The sequence below is a fragment of the Marmota flaviventris genome, unplaced genomic scaffold (genome assembly GCF_047511675.1).
Source record: "Marmota flaviventris isolate mMarFla1 unplaced genomic scaffold, mMarFla1.hap1 Scaffold_233, whole genome shotgun sequence".
Lineage (NCBI taxonomy): Eukaryota > Metazoa > Chordata > Mammalia > Rodentia > Sciuridae > Marmota > Marmota flaviventris.
The window spans coordinates 26723-42031 of record NW_027288124.1 but is presented as its reverse complement, the minus strand read 5'-3'; the positions used below and the strand labels follow the sequence as shown (position 1 = coordinate 42031).

Genomic DNA, 15309 nt, shown 5'->3' with positions numbered 1-15309 from the left:
AGGCAGAGTTCAGGAAGGAAAAGGGTTACAACCAAACCAAGTTGTGATAGTCTAGGTATTGTGCTGACAACCCTGCTAAAGCCAGAAGAAAAATGTCCAGTTTTCAGTGTCTTGTATGGAGCAAGACTTCCTATCACAGAGACTAACAGATAATTGTTGCTGTTGTTAATCTCATTAAGTGAGCTTTGTAATGGGATTTCCTTTCGGGATTAAAGCAAACACCACCCAGGTTCCCAGTGTGGTTGGACACTCACTGGAGGCCAGAGGAGTTTCAGAACACCAAAGCTGCTGCCTGCTGAGTCCCACATGCTTGGTGGTACCTGGTGTGAGGCCCACAATGCCATGGAGCAGCACTTTCCCTGCTGTGTGCCACAGGCTTCGCATTCTGCAGACCAGGCACCAGAGCTACAGAGGCCTCCAACCCTGAGCTTAATATGTCCTGGGCCCTTGCCATTGCCCTTCTATGTCCAACCGCCAGATACTTCCTATGACTACCAAGACTTGCACTGCAACCTGCATCCCACACCCCAAGTGCATCTTCTCTGGCACTGGTCATGGAAAGATGACTTTCCCTGGGCACACAGCACCTTGCGCCATGGCACAGAGCTTCCTGTCCTGGACTCTGTGTCTGCAACCCAGAAGAAGCCCCAGGCGCCCCCAGGAAAGTCAGGGGTCTTCAAAGTGCCTCGCCATTGACCACCCGCTGGGATTTTCTTGTGTTCTAGGGGCGCGGGTGAGGGATGTCTAGAGCCCAAGACCTCTGGTGGTGACCCTTGTAAGAGTCCTCTTCCCCCTGCTCCCATCAGCGGCCAGGAGACAAGCCAGGGCTGCTGGGAGTGGATCCAGGCCCTTCTGCACAAGACTCCCTGAGGCTGCTTGAGTCTGCAACCTTTGGGACCCAGGAGCACTGAGATTTCTCCTACAACCATGCTTGGAGGAGCGTTTTGGAAGGGATCACCTAGAAGTAACGCTTGTGTTTGCTAGTCCACCATGGAAGCTTCAGAGCTCTTGTGCATTTTTCTTCTGTTTTCTCAATAAAATTGTGTCAATGCGAAATTCTTGGTTGTAGTGTACTCCCGTTGGGGATGTTGGGGAAAGAGGAGGCTCAGACCACTGGGTGGTAAGAGACCATGTCCAGATCTAAGGGGGTCAATTCTAAACCTAAGGGGGCCCTCCCTCATTGTTCTTTCTCTACTTATGGGCAGCATGAGTTGGTGGTGTCTCCAGGTACCCAGAGCACTGGTGTATTGGGTGTTCTACACACACTGCATCTCCAAGTAGATACACAGCAGCCTAGAGAACCCAGATGAGAAATGATCTTCCTGTGTTACCCTGCCATCTAGTTCCCCCAAGACTATTTAAGAGGTGCTTTCACACCTTGCAGTTGACTAACTGCTACCTCTGCCTGTCTTCCTTCCAAACCCACCTACAATCTTCTGCTTCTTGGGACTCACAGTCTGCCCAGGCAGTCAAGATTCAATGGAGTGGAGCTGGGGTTGTGGCTCAGTAGTAGAACACTGGCCTAGCATGTGTGAGGCTCTGGGTTTGATCCTCAGCACCACATATAAATAAATAAATAAATAAATAAATAAAATGTATTAAACAAAAATTCAAAGGACTCAAGAAGCCAGAGAAGAAGATCAAGTCCAGCCAGGGAAGGGCAGGCAATCTGCCCAGTCTGGGTCACAGCTGCCACTATATCCTTGACTGTGCGCACTGTGAGGCCATTCAACAGACCTCAATAGCTACACCTCCAAACTCTAGGCCTTGGTATTCTCCCATTGGCATAGGTCCTCCAGAAGACTCCACCCAGAGTGTTCTGCTGCCAGGGGTCCTGCAAAGAACTCTACTAAAGATGGCCTTCTTGGACCCAACTTTGTCTAGCGTTTTTATAATTTGAACTTGAAATCATGGATCTTTGGTTTTTGACAACCTTACAAGATGTATCTCCAATAATTTTTAGTTCTTGTTTTGAGACATGATCTAATGAAGTTGCTGAACAGTCTCTTGAATTTTTTTAAAGTATTTTTATTAGGCATTTATAAACTTTTTTATTTTATTTATTTATTTGTATGTGGTGCTGAGAACCAAACCTAGTGCCTCACACATGCTAGCCAAGTGCTCTATCACTGAGCCACAATCCCAGCCCCTTGAATTTTTTTTTCATACCAGAATTGAACTTAGGGGTACTCAACCACTGAGCCACATATCCAGCCCTATTTTATATTTTATTTACAGACAGGGTCTCACTCAGTTGTCTAGCACCTCATCGTTGCTGTGGCTGGCTTAGACATCACAATCCTCCTTTCTCAGCCTCCATAGCCACTGGGATTACAGGTGTGTGCCACCCTGGCTGCCTTGTCTTGAATTTGTAGTCCTCTTGTGACAGCCTTCTAGGTCACTGAGATTACAAGCCCGTACTATCCTGACCCACCTGGCAGGATTTATCTTTACAATCAATTTATTATTCAGGGAGCCAGAGAACTGTTGCTCAGTGATATTATACAAAATATCAAAATGTAGCTACTTTTTTTGCTCCAGTGAAATAACTGGAAAAAAAAAACAGTGCATAAATTAATTGTAATGAACATATACCAAATAATTCTGTTATGCTAGAATATGCTAAGGTCTTCTAGTATATAATTCTGGGAAGAAAGTGGATTCAATAAGTTGTGTATTTATAGCATCTATTTGACTAAGAAGAAAAGTGAGGGATGACTTCAAATTGCATCAGAAACTTTACACCCCATAGTATATAAGAGAATGAAGCAGTTTGGTTTTGAATGAACACATGAGATGGCAGTTCCCTAGGTTTTTAAGTCCAAGTATAAAAGGCTAATCCGTTGGATTGACAGTTATGTTTGTGTTTATTGTTGGTATTGGTCTCCTGGGGTGAAATTTCACCCTGAGTTTTTTGCATGCACTCTTAGTTTGGCATTCTTGTTTCAGACCAAAGTGCTTCCTTTCTGCCACCTTATCTTTCCTTTCCCCTCCCTCCACTCCCTCTTTCTTTCTTCTTTCTCCCCTCTCTCTATTTTTCAGATACTGCACACAACTTTGATAGATCCCAAGCTCCAGGATGACCTCTGTGACTTCTATGGCCAATGCAGCTCCAGACACTGGCTTCTTCCTGGACCTCTAGGGAGTTTTTGTTCCTGAATCTTTTCTCCTGCTACCTCTTCTCCTGCAATTCTAGAGGTCTATTCAATGATGTCCTCCCCCACCACGTTTCACCCAATCTGACTGCTGATGTGTTCTTACCTTAAAACTACACGAGTTTTTCTCCTGGAGCAAAAAGTAATGATGCTTGGGGGCAGTGTGAACCTGGAATCTGGAAAGGAGAGTTCAGATGACACTGGGTATCCAGAGTTCTTGACTGTTATGGTGCAAAGTGGAGCCATGAAGAGATGTTTCGAGGTGAAGTGTTTGAAATCATAATTGAAGATTCAGCAAGTGAACAAATTGGGATGAGTATTAGGGAGAAAAAAATGGATGTGAATGAGGCAAAGAGGAAATAAAGTACATAAGATGGGATGCTTTAAGCTTTTGAAATTACTAATTATTGATAATTAGATATTATCAATGTCAGTCACTCCAAATCCATTAGAAAAGTGATGAAAATTATGGAACTCTTCAAATTCCCACAGACAAATACATAACATTACTAGCTTTTCAGTAGCAATGTTGAGCCTAGTCTCACCAATGTTAGACACCAGGAAATTAAAAGAAACACACATTTAAATGGCCTATTAGAAAGAGTTAAAAACTTTCATCAAGGGTCCAGGGGTGTAGGTCAGTGGTGGAGCACTTGCCTAGCATGAATGAGTTCAAGGATTTGATTCCTGCTATATAAAAAAGGAGAAGGAATGTTCATTGTAATCCATGTTGTTAAAACGTTGGCAAAGGACTGGGTTGTGGCTCAGTGTCAGAGCATTTGCCTTGCACATGTGAAGCACAGGGTTCTGAAAATAAACAAAATAAAGATATTATGTCCTTGTGCAACTAAGAAAACCATTTTAAATAAACATTTTTAAATAATGTTGGCAGAAAGATGTTCCTCAATATTGGTGTTTGAATGAATTTGGTATGCAACCTAGCCATGTGTTTTAACAATTTTAAATATACTGTTTTGATATAGGAATTCCACTTTTAGGAATTTATTATACAGATTCATTCACAGAAAAAAAGAAACTCGATTAAGGAAAAAATAGTGTTCTTTCATAGTACAAGATAAAAATGATCCACTTAGTTAGAAATAAGGCAACCCTTAAAATCTCAAAGGGAATAGATAGCATTGAGGTTCTAGGACATATTAAATGCCCTTACAATTCCAAGAGGTAGAGAGCATTAAAGAATTTTATATATATGTAATTTTTTATGGTATTGAAAACATGGCTCCCTTTTGATATGGAATCATATAGATGTTACATCTCTAAACAAAGATAATGATGCTACACAATTTTATACATTTTGTGTAGGACCTTTAATAAAAAATATTTGATAAAATCATTCTCTAATTTCATATCTTCCACTTTCATTCTCTTTCCTGTACTACTGGAAATTATTCTAGTGAAATGAAATTTAAGTAATGAACATTTTAGCAAAGTATTTAGTAAGAGTCACAAAAACTACAAAAATATTGTGAGATTTTAGTTTGCAAAATGGATGCAAATGATATCAAAGATAATTATATAAGAAATTTATTAAATTATGAATGGATGTAAAAGTTACGAAAGATTATTCAATGACAAACTTTTAATTAATACAAACATTACTTAAGACAAATAAATGTGTCATAGTACAGTTAAGTGGAGGTCAAGTCAGGAGATAACTCTTCTTCCTGGTGCATTCACCAGCTTAGACCAAAGCACTTGGCCTCCCTCTGTACTACTTGTCAAAGACTGAGCCTTTCTGAGCCTGGGGAATTAGAACACATACTGTGGCCCTCTGCCCCTAGCAGAAACCCACCTGATCCTTGGCATTCTTTTGCCTTAAGGTACTCATTCCTGAACTAAAAACTTAATCAATACATTAAATTAAAAATTATTGTCAAACACTATGGTTTTATAAAATATGCTGATATTATAAAACAGATGTTATATTATGCATGATAATTATTTTTTTTTCTTTCAGTTTCAAAAGAAATTAAAACAATTTTGTAGGACCATAATGTATTTTAAGGCCCTAGTCACTTTGCACAGTGGATGGGTGAGCCCTGCCTGGAATCTTACTGATTTATGTTAGCAGCAGCTAAGGGTCCGACTCTATAGAGGGCCAAGTTATAAACCCACTACAAAGCAGAGTTTTCTTGGCCCAAATGAATTGTTAAGAAGCAAGTTTGTGAAGGAGTCTATGGTTTTATGGATGTTCTTAGAGCTCCTAATGATAAAAACTACTTCTCCTTGGATCATTGTGACAAAAAAATGTGACAGTAAAAACCACACTGTAACTTCTTTCTCTCAAACATATGCCACAGAGATTTTTTCATGGATCAGTTTTAATTCAAGATCATGAGACTTTGATTATATTTCAGAAAAATAATACCATATAGAAAATGAATGTGAACATAATCTGAGGAGTGTCCTGCCCTAAATTAAAAAAAAAAAATCACCATTTATCTAAATGTAATACTTTGAAATAGAGTTAGTGATTGAGAAAGTCAGCCATAGAGGTAGTTGTGTACTACCTCTATGCAATATTGATGTTGCCCATTATCAATAATGATATTTGATTATTAATGTTGCCTATTATCAATCTCTAAAATGTCTTTAATTCCAGCTACACAGGAGGCTCAAGCAAGAGGATCATAAACACACAAGCAACATAGTGAGACTCTCTCCTCAAATATAAAAACAGCAGGAGATGTAGCTTGGTGTTAAAGTGCTCCAAGATCAACCCCAAATTGCAAGGAGGGGGGAGGGGAAACTTTTAAATGTCAGGTTTTTCTTTCTTTTGTTATCTTTCTATTATTTTATTTTGCCCATATTAAAATTTTGATTCTGCAATCTGAGTACTCGGAAAATGAGAGATTATATCCCATCTGATTCAAATGTATGATATGTCAAAGTCATTGTACTGTCATGTGTAACAAAAAAATTATAATGTGCTATGCTATGTATTTCTTCTCATCATTTTCAATACTGAAAGCATAAGTTGTATAAAGATTTTTAGAGACTTCCAATTTTGTTTTATGTAAATTTAACCAAAGGAAAGTACATTATTAGAATGCTCAATATTTTGGTAGGTGTGGTGTATGTGTGTGTAAAGCAATGAAAGGTTCTCAAAAATGAAGATGTCCTTTAGTACTATTACATTTTCCTCCTGCTTCAGACTCCAAATCCCTGGGATTACAGGCCTTGGCCTCTGCACCTAGCTTCCTTTGTTTATTGTGGAAGCTAATCCTCTAGTTGTCCCCAAGGTTCAAGAAAATCCATGAGAGGGAGAGGAAGAAAAGCTGATTTAGATTTTAGCTTTTTTGGAAAAAGGATGATCCTATTGGAATCTTGTCTGTATATCTGAACCACAAAAATACTCCAACTTGTCCTTGACCTCTACTCCCATTCCATGCCATAGACAATTTACACTCAATTTAGCTGATGAGAAAAGCAAGGCAAACAGGTCTGATCTCACTGTTCAGTAAGACCTAGCACCTAAGCCCCTCTAAATCCAAATCCCCTCAATCTAAAACCTAGGGAACAGGAAAGTTTAAAAGTCCATGTCCATGCTAATGAAGGCATTACATCCCTTCAAGCTAAGCCCAATGTATAATTTATCTTTTTATTTTTTGAGACAGGATCTTGTTCTGTTGTCCAGGGAGGCTTCAAAGTCCTGGGCCCAAGCAATGCTCCTGCCTGAGCCTCCTGTGTAGCTTGGACTACTAGTAAACAACATGGCACCCTGCTGATGATAGTTTGCTAAGGCTACCTGAGCCAACTGACATTAGGCATATGACCCCACCCAAAAGCCTTCAGTTTTGGTAGATCTCAAAAGAAAATCTGTAAAGTCTCTTAACCTGGACATAGCCCACCAGGGCAGGATTCTGTCACTGTCTGGACATGTCTGACCTAGAGCTGATGTCTTGGATCCCATGATTGTCAACTCAGAAGACCCAAGACTAGAGATTTCATTTTGATGTCCTTCTTAGTTAATAAGAAATTAAGTGTAGACCATTTAAAGGATATTTATTGATGCTTCTTCTCTCTCCTCTTCCAGAAGGTCACTTTCAGTTTTGAGGAAACACCATCAAGTGGCCACCCAACTATACATTCTGTTAGCACACTACCCTCATGTCTCCAGAGATGGCATTGAGTTCAGCCATAGTTCTGAGCTGGGTAATTGGCTCCTTCCTGCCCCAGACCTACCTATACAGCTTCCCATCCTGACCCTTTACTCACCCCCTCCACATCAATAGACAAGCAGTGAATAAAGGAATGGCTCATCATGAAAAATTCAATCAGATTAGAAACTAGAAGAATTCTCAGTTCATCTAAAAGAAGAGTTCTTTAACAAATTAATTACACAAAGAATTTTTTTTAATTCAAGAACCTTTAAATCATTTCAGAGAGAAAGAACAAAATGAGGGATGATCACCACAGCCAAGACTTCAAAGTGCCTAGGCATGCAGGGCATAGTCCCAGTGCATGAGTCCACAGGGACAGTATGAGGGTCCCCAGTGGTGTATTTCAGGTTCCTTCTAGGGCTTTGGCTGAAGGGCATTGTACTGCAAGGCATCCTCAAGATGAGATTCCTTTCCTTTCTGGGTTCCTCTGGGATGTAAGCTTCAGTTTTCAGCAGCTTCCGGGGACATCCTGGGCTCCAAGAGAAAGCCTGAGTGTGTGTTTGTCCAATTGTCCAGGCACTGGCACCTCCTGGGAAGTTCAGGACCCATTGGTCCCACTGACCATAGTGTTTGCAGATATTTGAGGTGACTAGAGCTCCTGAGAGGTTTCAGCCATTGGCTGCTGGATGGTCTTGAACTCGGTGCTGGTCCATCTCAACTCCCTGCTCCTGTGTAACAACGCATGCAGTTAGTGCACGACCTCAGTTCCCCAAAGACAGCTCCCTGCTCTGTGTAAGCCCAGTGAGGCAGTTGGCTTACTGGAAAATTCACATCTCTGTAGCTCTGGAGGCACTGGCAGGAGTGGCAGCTCAGTGAAGGAAAATTATCTGGGTTCAGGCCTAGGGGAATGTGGGACTGTGGACAAGATCTCCTAAGAGTCAATGATCTCTACGTTGACAGACAGAACAGCCATAGCTTCAGCTTCCCTACCATGCCAAGGTGTGTGTTTACTTGGCCTAGGAAAAGGATCAACTCATTCAGTCTGGTATGGACTGAAGCTTTTCATAGTGTTCTGTCCAGTAGTTGACCTCAGAAGCAACACCCAATCATGTGGGAGGGACATTCATTTGCATCATACATTGATTCAAGAACGTGATAGGATTAAGGTGCAAGTGGACCAATCCTGAAGGCATTTTGGAAATTCCTTGGTTTTGATTGAATTAGGGAAAGGATGCGTGGATGAGGTAGGATAGAAGCGAGCCTCCAGTTCTTTCAAGTTTCAATTCACTCCAAAAATTCTTTCTCTATTTCAAATAAACACAGACAAATTAACCAGGCATGGTGGTGCACCTCTGTAATCCCAGCGGCTTGGGAGGTCAAGGCAGGAGAATGTTGAATTCAAAGCCAGCCTTAGCAAGGGCAAGGTGCAAAGCAACTCAGTGAGACTCTGTCTCTAAATAAAATACAAAAAAAAAAAAAAAAAAAAAAAAATTTCAAAATCACTGGTCTAATTCTGCACTTAATTTTTGTTTGTTTGTTTTTCAATGATTCTCGTGATTGAATATTAGGCTTTACCACTGAGCTTCCTCTCAGCCCTTTTTATCTTGTGTTTGAGACAAGATCTGGCTATATTGCTTAGGATGGCCTCAAACATCTGTATTTCTTCCCTCAGTCTCTTGCTTCTTTGGGATTGCCTGCAAGGGTCAGTACACCTAGCTAGTTCTCCACATATGGACTGGCTGGTTTTAGAGACCAGACTCAGTGGTGCTGGATCATACTCTTAGGACCATGGATATGCATACCCTTGATGGCCTTGACAGTTTCGCTGTGTTTTAAAAGTGAACACAAATATTTGAACCTCTTGATTTGGAAGATTTTGTGGAGCTTTTTGTATCAAGACAATAGTGAATCATTTTCACACATAACCTCTAACAAGTTATAGGAAGAGGATTGATTCATTCTTCAGGAGATTGTATTTTTAATTGATGTAAAAAGTTTCAGGGGACATACCCAATTGTATTTAGAAGAAATTTTAACATTTCTTGTTTTTTTTTTTTTTTCTTTTTCTTTCTTTCGACTTTTTTTTTTTTAAGAATCATTGGGTATTGACTCTAGGACTTCATGCATGCTGGCAAGCACTCTACCACTAATCTGCACTCAAAGTCCCCATCTGCAAGTTATTAAGATCTTTTTTATGTACATTTCATCTGCTGCTTCAAATTCTGACATAGTAGCCTCTGATGTGCCTTAGCACACCCCAACTCTCCATTGTCCTGCAGTGGACATTCATATTGCTGCTGTCCCCATAACCACACATAATTGTCTCTATGAGCCTGTGGGAGAATTTCTCTAGAACAGGTGACGATTAATAAAACTGTTCCATAAAAAGTGTATGACCTTAATTTTACCGATAATTGACAGATTGTTCTTTAGGGTGCAGCATTTACTTTCCAATACTGATGTGCAGTACTGCATGCACATATTCCCCCAAAACACTTGGAATGACCTAGTATTCTGACATTTGCCAGGGTCTTTGTGGCTCTGTAGAGGTTTGCTCTGGTGCTGATGGCTACCGTCCAGTCTTTTCTAATTTCTGAAACTCTCTCTATGGGCCAGTTGCTGTGTGATTTTTGAGAGACATTCTCTGATATTCAGTCTGAAATCTGCTTTTGCTTTTTGATCGGATTGCTAATTTTCTTTATCCCTTGTGCATAAACTGTGTGTGTTCAGTGTGGGTTCCTAAAGACAGAAGGAATACAATCGTGCTATTATATTAGACTTTGTGCCTTGAGCTTATTATAATCTCTTTCATTTTTGACAACCCCAGAAGAATGGACTTAGGTTTTATCCAGAAAATAATACATTTCCTGTTGGGCTGGGGTTGTGACTCAGAGATACAGTGCTCACCTAACATGTGTGAGGCCCTGGGTTTGATTCTTAGCACCACATAAAAGAGAAATAAAGAAAGGTATTGTGTCCATCTACAACTGCGAAAAAATATTTAAAAAATACATATTCTCCATGAAAAGAATATTTAAAATATTTTTGATTTTAGGATGTTTTTATAAGGTTAGTTTTATAGAATTTTTTCTTTGAGCAAATATACAAGTAAAAGAAAACATGTCTTTCAAAATTTCATCTAGATATTTTAGTTTTTCTTCTGTGTAAGCCTTTCCATCAAGAAATACATTGTTTAAATAGAGACATTTGTACATTTTCTATATAGGTTAACTCATTACCACAGGGATCCAGGGACCAGAGGCAGACATTCTACCTTCCAGGACCTCCTCTCCCTGGTTGGTATTAAACTGGATCTCAGTGACACCATTCTGAGAGGTGCTAGTGTCTGAGAGAAGCTGTGTTGGTCAGGGACAGCCTTGTGGCTGTCTTAGACACTGAAGACTCCAGGCCCTTCCTTAGGTGGATGCAGGATACAGATATTGTGCAAAGACACACATTTCCCAGCTAAGGAACTCCTACCATCCCACACTTTCTTTCCTATACTTGGATATATTTGTTTGAGGCTAAAATTTGGGGCTCCTTTGCATCGCTCTCCCTGGATACTTTCCATACCTCTGTCCACCAAAGGAGACCATCTCTAAGGCTCCGATGTCCAGTCCACAGCACAGCTCAGAATCAGAGCTCTGTCTCCTATTGCTTGCAGCACTCCTCCATCCTCTCTTCTCTCTTCATTCTGTCTCCTCTTGATCAAGAGAACCAAATATTCATGAGAACCTGTACAACAACATCAATTGCCTATTAGAAAGTAAACAAGGAGACTTTGGTAAGGGATACATCTTACATTTTTCTGGAACAGAACTAAAAACAAAATCTACCAATCTGAACACTCAGTACTCCTAGAACTCAGTGGTCATGGATCAGGGTTAAAAGTCTGCATGTCTCTGGGGAGGCTGTCTCTAGAACTATATGGATTTGACCAAGAGAAGCTGCCAGGTCAGGCGACTGTCTGGTTGCTTTGCAGCATGGCACTCTCCTGAGGATGAATTTGAGTTCTTTGGTGTCATGGGCATAGGGATCCGGAAAGGCAGGCAGGTAGAACTAGGGATGGTTCTATGGTGTATGGGTGCTAGGCAAGTGTCTGAGTGGAAGGAGACCCAATATAGCAGCCCCCATGGCCTGTATTTTAGGCTTTCCCACTAGGGTTCTCCCAGCTGAGGACAGAAGGGGGAACCACTTCCCAGAATCTTCTAAGCTCAGTGACAAAGGCAACTGGGATCTTACTGTCACTCTGTAGATTCCAGAGCCTGCTTGACACAGGAGTGATTGGTCCATGACTTTGGCCTCTAGATCAGAAGAAGCAGTGTCAGGGCTGAAAGAGGAGGGAAAGAATTGAGTGGCTGCTCAGCATTTGTTTTTTACTGATGGCCCGCTTGAATGAACAATTTCAAGGTAGAGTTCGTTATGTTGGGTGATGATGGTACTCTTGGCAGCAAATTGCTTCACAAGGTTGGGTCTGATGAACTTCAGTAGAAAAGCAATCATCTTTACTGTCCTGTATATCTAGGAAGAACAAATTTAAAAAAAAAAAAGAAAAAAGAAGAGAAATCATCTTGGATACAATTATAATAAATCTAATTGGTATGAGTAATTCATTAGATTAATTAATTAATTAGATTAAGCATATTAAGGTTAAAATATTTCACAAAGGCTTACTCATTATGAAACACCAGATTCTCTGTTTCCTTTGTATATGTGAAATCCCATGATCACAGCGCTTCTTCAGGGCATGTACCTTTGCTTCTACAAAGGCTTAATTCATTATCCCAAATCAAACCAAAGGCAATGCTGCAACCGAGTCCTCTGTAGACAGTCCTGCTAGGAGAAAAGATGGAGATCAATTCTCCACTCTTGATTGGAATTCTCAGCTACCTGTTTTGTTTCTCTATGGATGAGTTCTTAAATTATAAGGACGAAGGGGAATAGAGAGGTGTCGTGGGGGGATGGAAAGCTATACTCTTCAAATATCAGAAAAACAAATATGGTTCAGATTTAAATTCTTATCTCAACCTTTAATAGATTAAAATGTCATTATAAATTTAAAATTTTTAAGTCACAGCTGGTGGACATTGTTCAATCTGTGAAGTGAGAACAAAATTCTTAATTTTGAAAATTATGTCTTAGGATTCTAAGAAACCATAGGTCAGTCCAGCATAGTTGTGTCACACACTTGTCATCCCAGCAACTAGGAGGCTGAGGCAGAAGGAATGAAAGTCTGAAGTCAGGTGAGTGACTAAAGGAGACTCTCTCTCAAAATTATAAAAAGCCTGGAAATGTAGCTTTGTTCTAGGGACCTGGCTTCAATTCCCAGTACTGAAGAAGAAAAAAGGAAATATGAGCAAAGTAACAACAGTTCCTGAAACATAGTACAACAAATAACCTTTGTAAAGGTTTGATCATTCTTACATGATCATACTGCTTATTATCCTAGAAGCATAACCCCAGTGAAGAACAAACGCATAACTGTGGCCCTTTAAAACATCTCCCTAATGTAAAAGAAGTTTTCACGTTTTACTACCAGAGCCCCTTTATTGGTATTTTCTTTCAGCCACAGAGCCTTCCTAAATATCGCAGGCTTTCTAAAACTTGAAGTCCTCCAACCTCAGGCTCCTTAATAGGTGTGATTACAGGTATGTCCCACTGTTGCAAGGTTACCAGAAATTGGTTATTAAAAAATTATCAGAAGCACACATATATTTACATCTTATAGAAACACCGACCCCTCTGTTTAATGATCCCTTCAATGTCATCAACTCTGCATTATTATTCAATCAAGCATATTCAGAGAGCTTATCTCAGCCAGTTGTTATGAAAAGAGCTACAAGTATGGCATGTTCTCTCTCAAATGTAGAATTTTATAAACAAAAAGTTTACTTGAATGTAAAGTAAGGATTATTAGGGTCTAGGAAGGATTGAGGAGAAGATGGAAGACAAGTTGGTGGAAGTGACGAATGCCCTCGGTATGAATGAAGATATAACATGAACCCCTTCATGTTTGTTGTAAATATGTCAATAGATACATTTTTAAAGCAATACAAAAAACAAAGATGAATAAAACTAATTCTTTTCTCTCCTGTGGGAGCAGGTGCAGAATTCTGTAGTCCTTGAGTTCTACCTGGAAAGGGACCACAATGTGGGGGGAAATTCCCCACCTTGGGAAAGCCTTGAGCAAGCAAGAACCAATCCACTTACCTGAGGGTTGCTGAGCAAGATCCTTAAAGGCACAGAAATGACTTCCTTTATGGATAGGATTGGAGACTTCTGTATAAGCACCTATCAGGTCTTGGCATCCCCAAGCTACTGCAGATGAGGTCCTAGTCCCAGGAGATCAGTGCATGCAAAAGTACAGAAAGGAAGATGAGCCTGTTGGACGCCACATATGTCTCCCAGGGGCATTCCCACAGCTTTTTTGGTCTCTGAAACCCATTTCTATTTCAGATCCACTGCCCTGGGCCACCAGCCCCACACAGGAGCCCTGTAGATTCACACCTTCCTTGTTTGGGTTGGAAGGCACAAGGTGGAGTGGTGCCCAGACTGAACCTGGAATATCCAGCTATAGTAGTGTCTTGGTGCAGGCACACTTTCCATCTGTGCCCTTCATATTCTAGACCTTTAGGAAGTTTTTCAGATTAAATCAGCCTCCTTTGGTCTATAATAACATAATGCGATTTGTATTAATGGATTATAATAATTGTGAGGGATTTTCTAAAAATATTTATTTAGTTGTAGATGAACACACAGTATCTTCATGTATTTTTATGTGGTACAGAGGATTAAACCCAGTGCCTCACACATGTGAAGCAAGCACTTTACCACTGAGGTATGGCTTCAGCCCAGGGAATTTTTCTAAATGACATTTTATCCCCTCTTTAAATAAAAGAAAAAAAAGGAAGTAGTTATTTCATGAATTTAGTCAGTTAGTTGTAAAGCAGAAGAGCAAAAGCCTCAGTGAATGGGAAAACAAAAGCCCCTTTTTTTGACATTTGCCTTTAGGTTAAGCCCCAACTTTTGTCTTGCCATTTTCAAACTTAAGCTCTTACCAGCACCAGCTTCTGACTTGGGCCCTGGCTACTATGCTACTCCTATCATTCAGAATCCTATAAGTGAGTTATCATTATGTCTATCATAGAAAGCATATCATTTCTTATGAAAAATTGACATTTTCCCTTTTATCTTGTTTCATTCAGAGTGAGAAAACTAGAGGGCAATATGAAAGGCAAAGGGTAAAATATGAAAAAGATGGTCTCCTCTCAAGAATGAAGGAACTGGCAGGGGTTGCAGTGGTAGGGGGCTTGCCTACCATGTGTGAGGCACTCGGTTGGATCCTCAGCACCACATAAAAAATAAATAAATAAAATAAAGCTATTGTGTCCATCTGCAACTAAAATTTTTTTTAAAAAGGAAGGAACTTAAATTTGATTAACAATTAAGTGTTTGGATAAATGATCTGCACACTTCTTTTACTGTCATTAGATATAAAAAGACAGACTCTTGATCTCCCATTGTTTATTAATGTTCTAGGTTTAGGAAAAGGTTTTTAGAAAATAGAAAAAAAAACATCTTAACTCATTGCTTAAGAGATCCTGACAAATCGTAGAGTGTATTTATTAATCACTAAAGGCCACTGAAATGAAAACAATGTTACTGAGATGTAAAAGAAATTTTCACTACCTAAAATAAAACTTTCTTTCCCAGCAACATCAACACCCCAGAGTATATCCTAACATTTGAAAGGGTGGATGTTGGAGCATCAGGGTGCTGAAGACAAGTGTGTCTCACTGATCCAAAGCAGAATCAAGAGACAAGGTTGTGTTGTCTTGCCTGCCTACTGGCGCATTCCAACCATGCCTATTCACACCTCACCAAGCAGAGATCTTCACTTCTGTTCTTTTCAGTGGTGGTCGGTGTGCTGCAGCAGCCAGCAACAGGGTCCTGTTTGTGAATGAAAAACAGATAAGGCTGTCTTAGCCTTCCCACTTTCTGCCCTGTGGGCCTGGGTCCCATTGGCTGTG

The 15309-nt window shown here is 40.1% G+C and overlaps 1 long non-coding RNA gene across 1 annotated transcript; it reads right to left on the bottom strand.

Annotated features, from left to right (window-relative positions):
* Positions 1-10888: 10888 nt before the first annotated feature.
* Positions 10889-13606, bottom strand: LOC139704090 (uncharacterized). Its single transcript, XR_011706140.1, has 4 exons — positions 13490-13606; positions 11954-12112; positions 11522-11800; positions 10889-11014 (listed from the first exon to the last, which is right to left on the bottom strand). It is a non-coding gene; the product is annotated as an uncharacterized lncRNA (long non-coding RNA).
* Positions 13607-15309: the final 1703 nt, after the last annotated feature.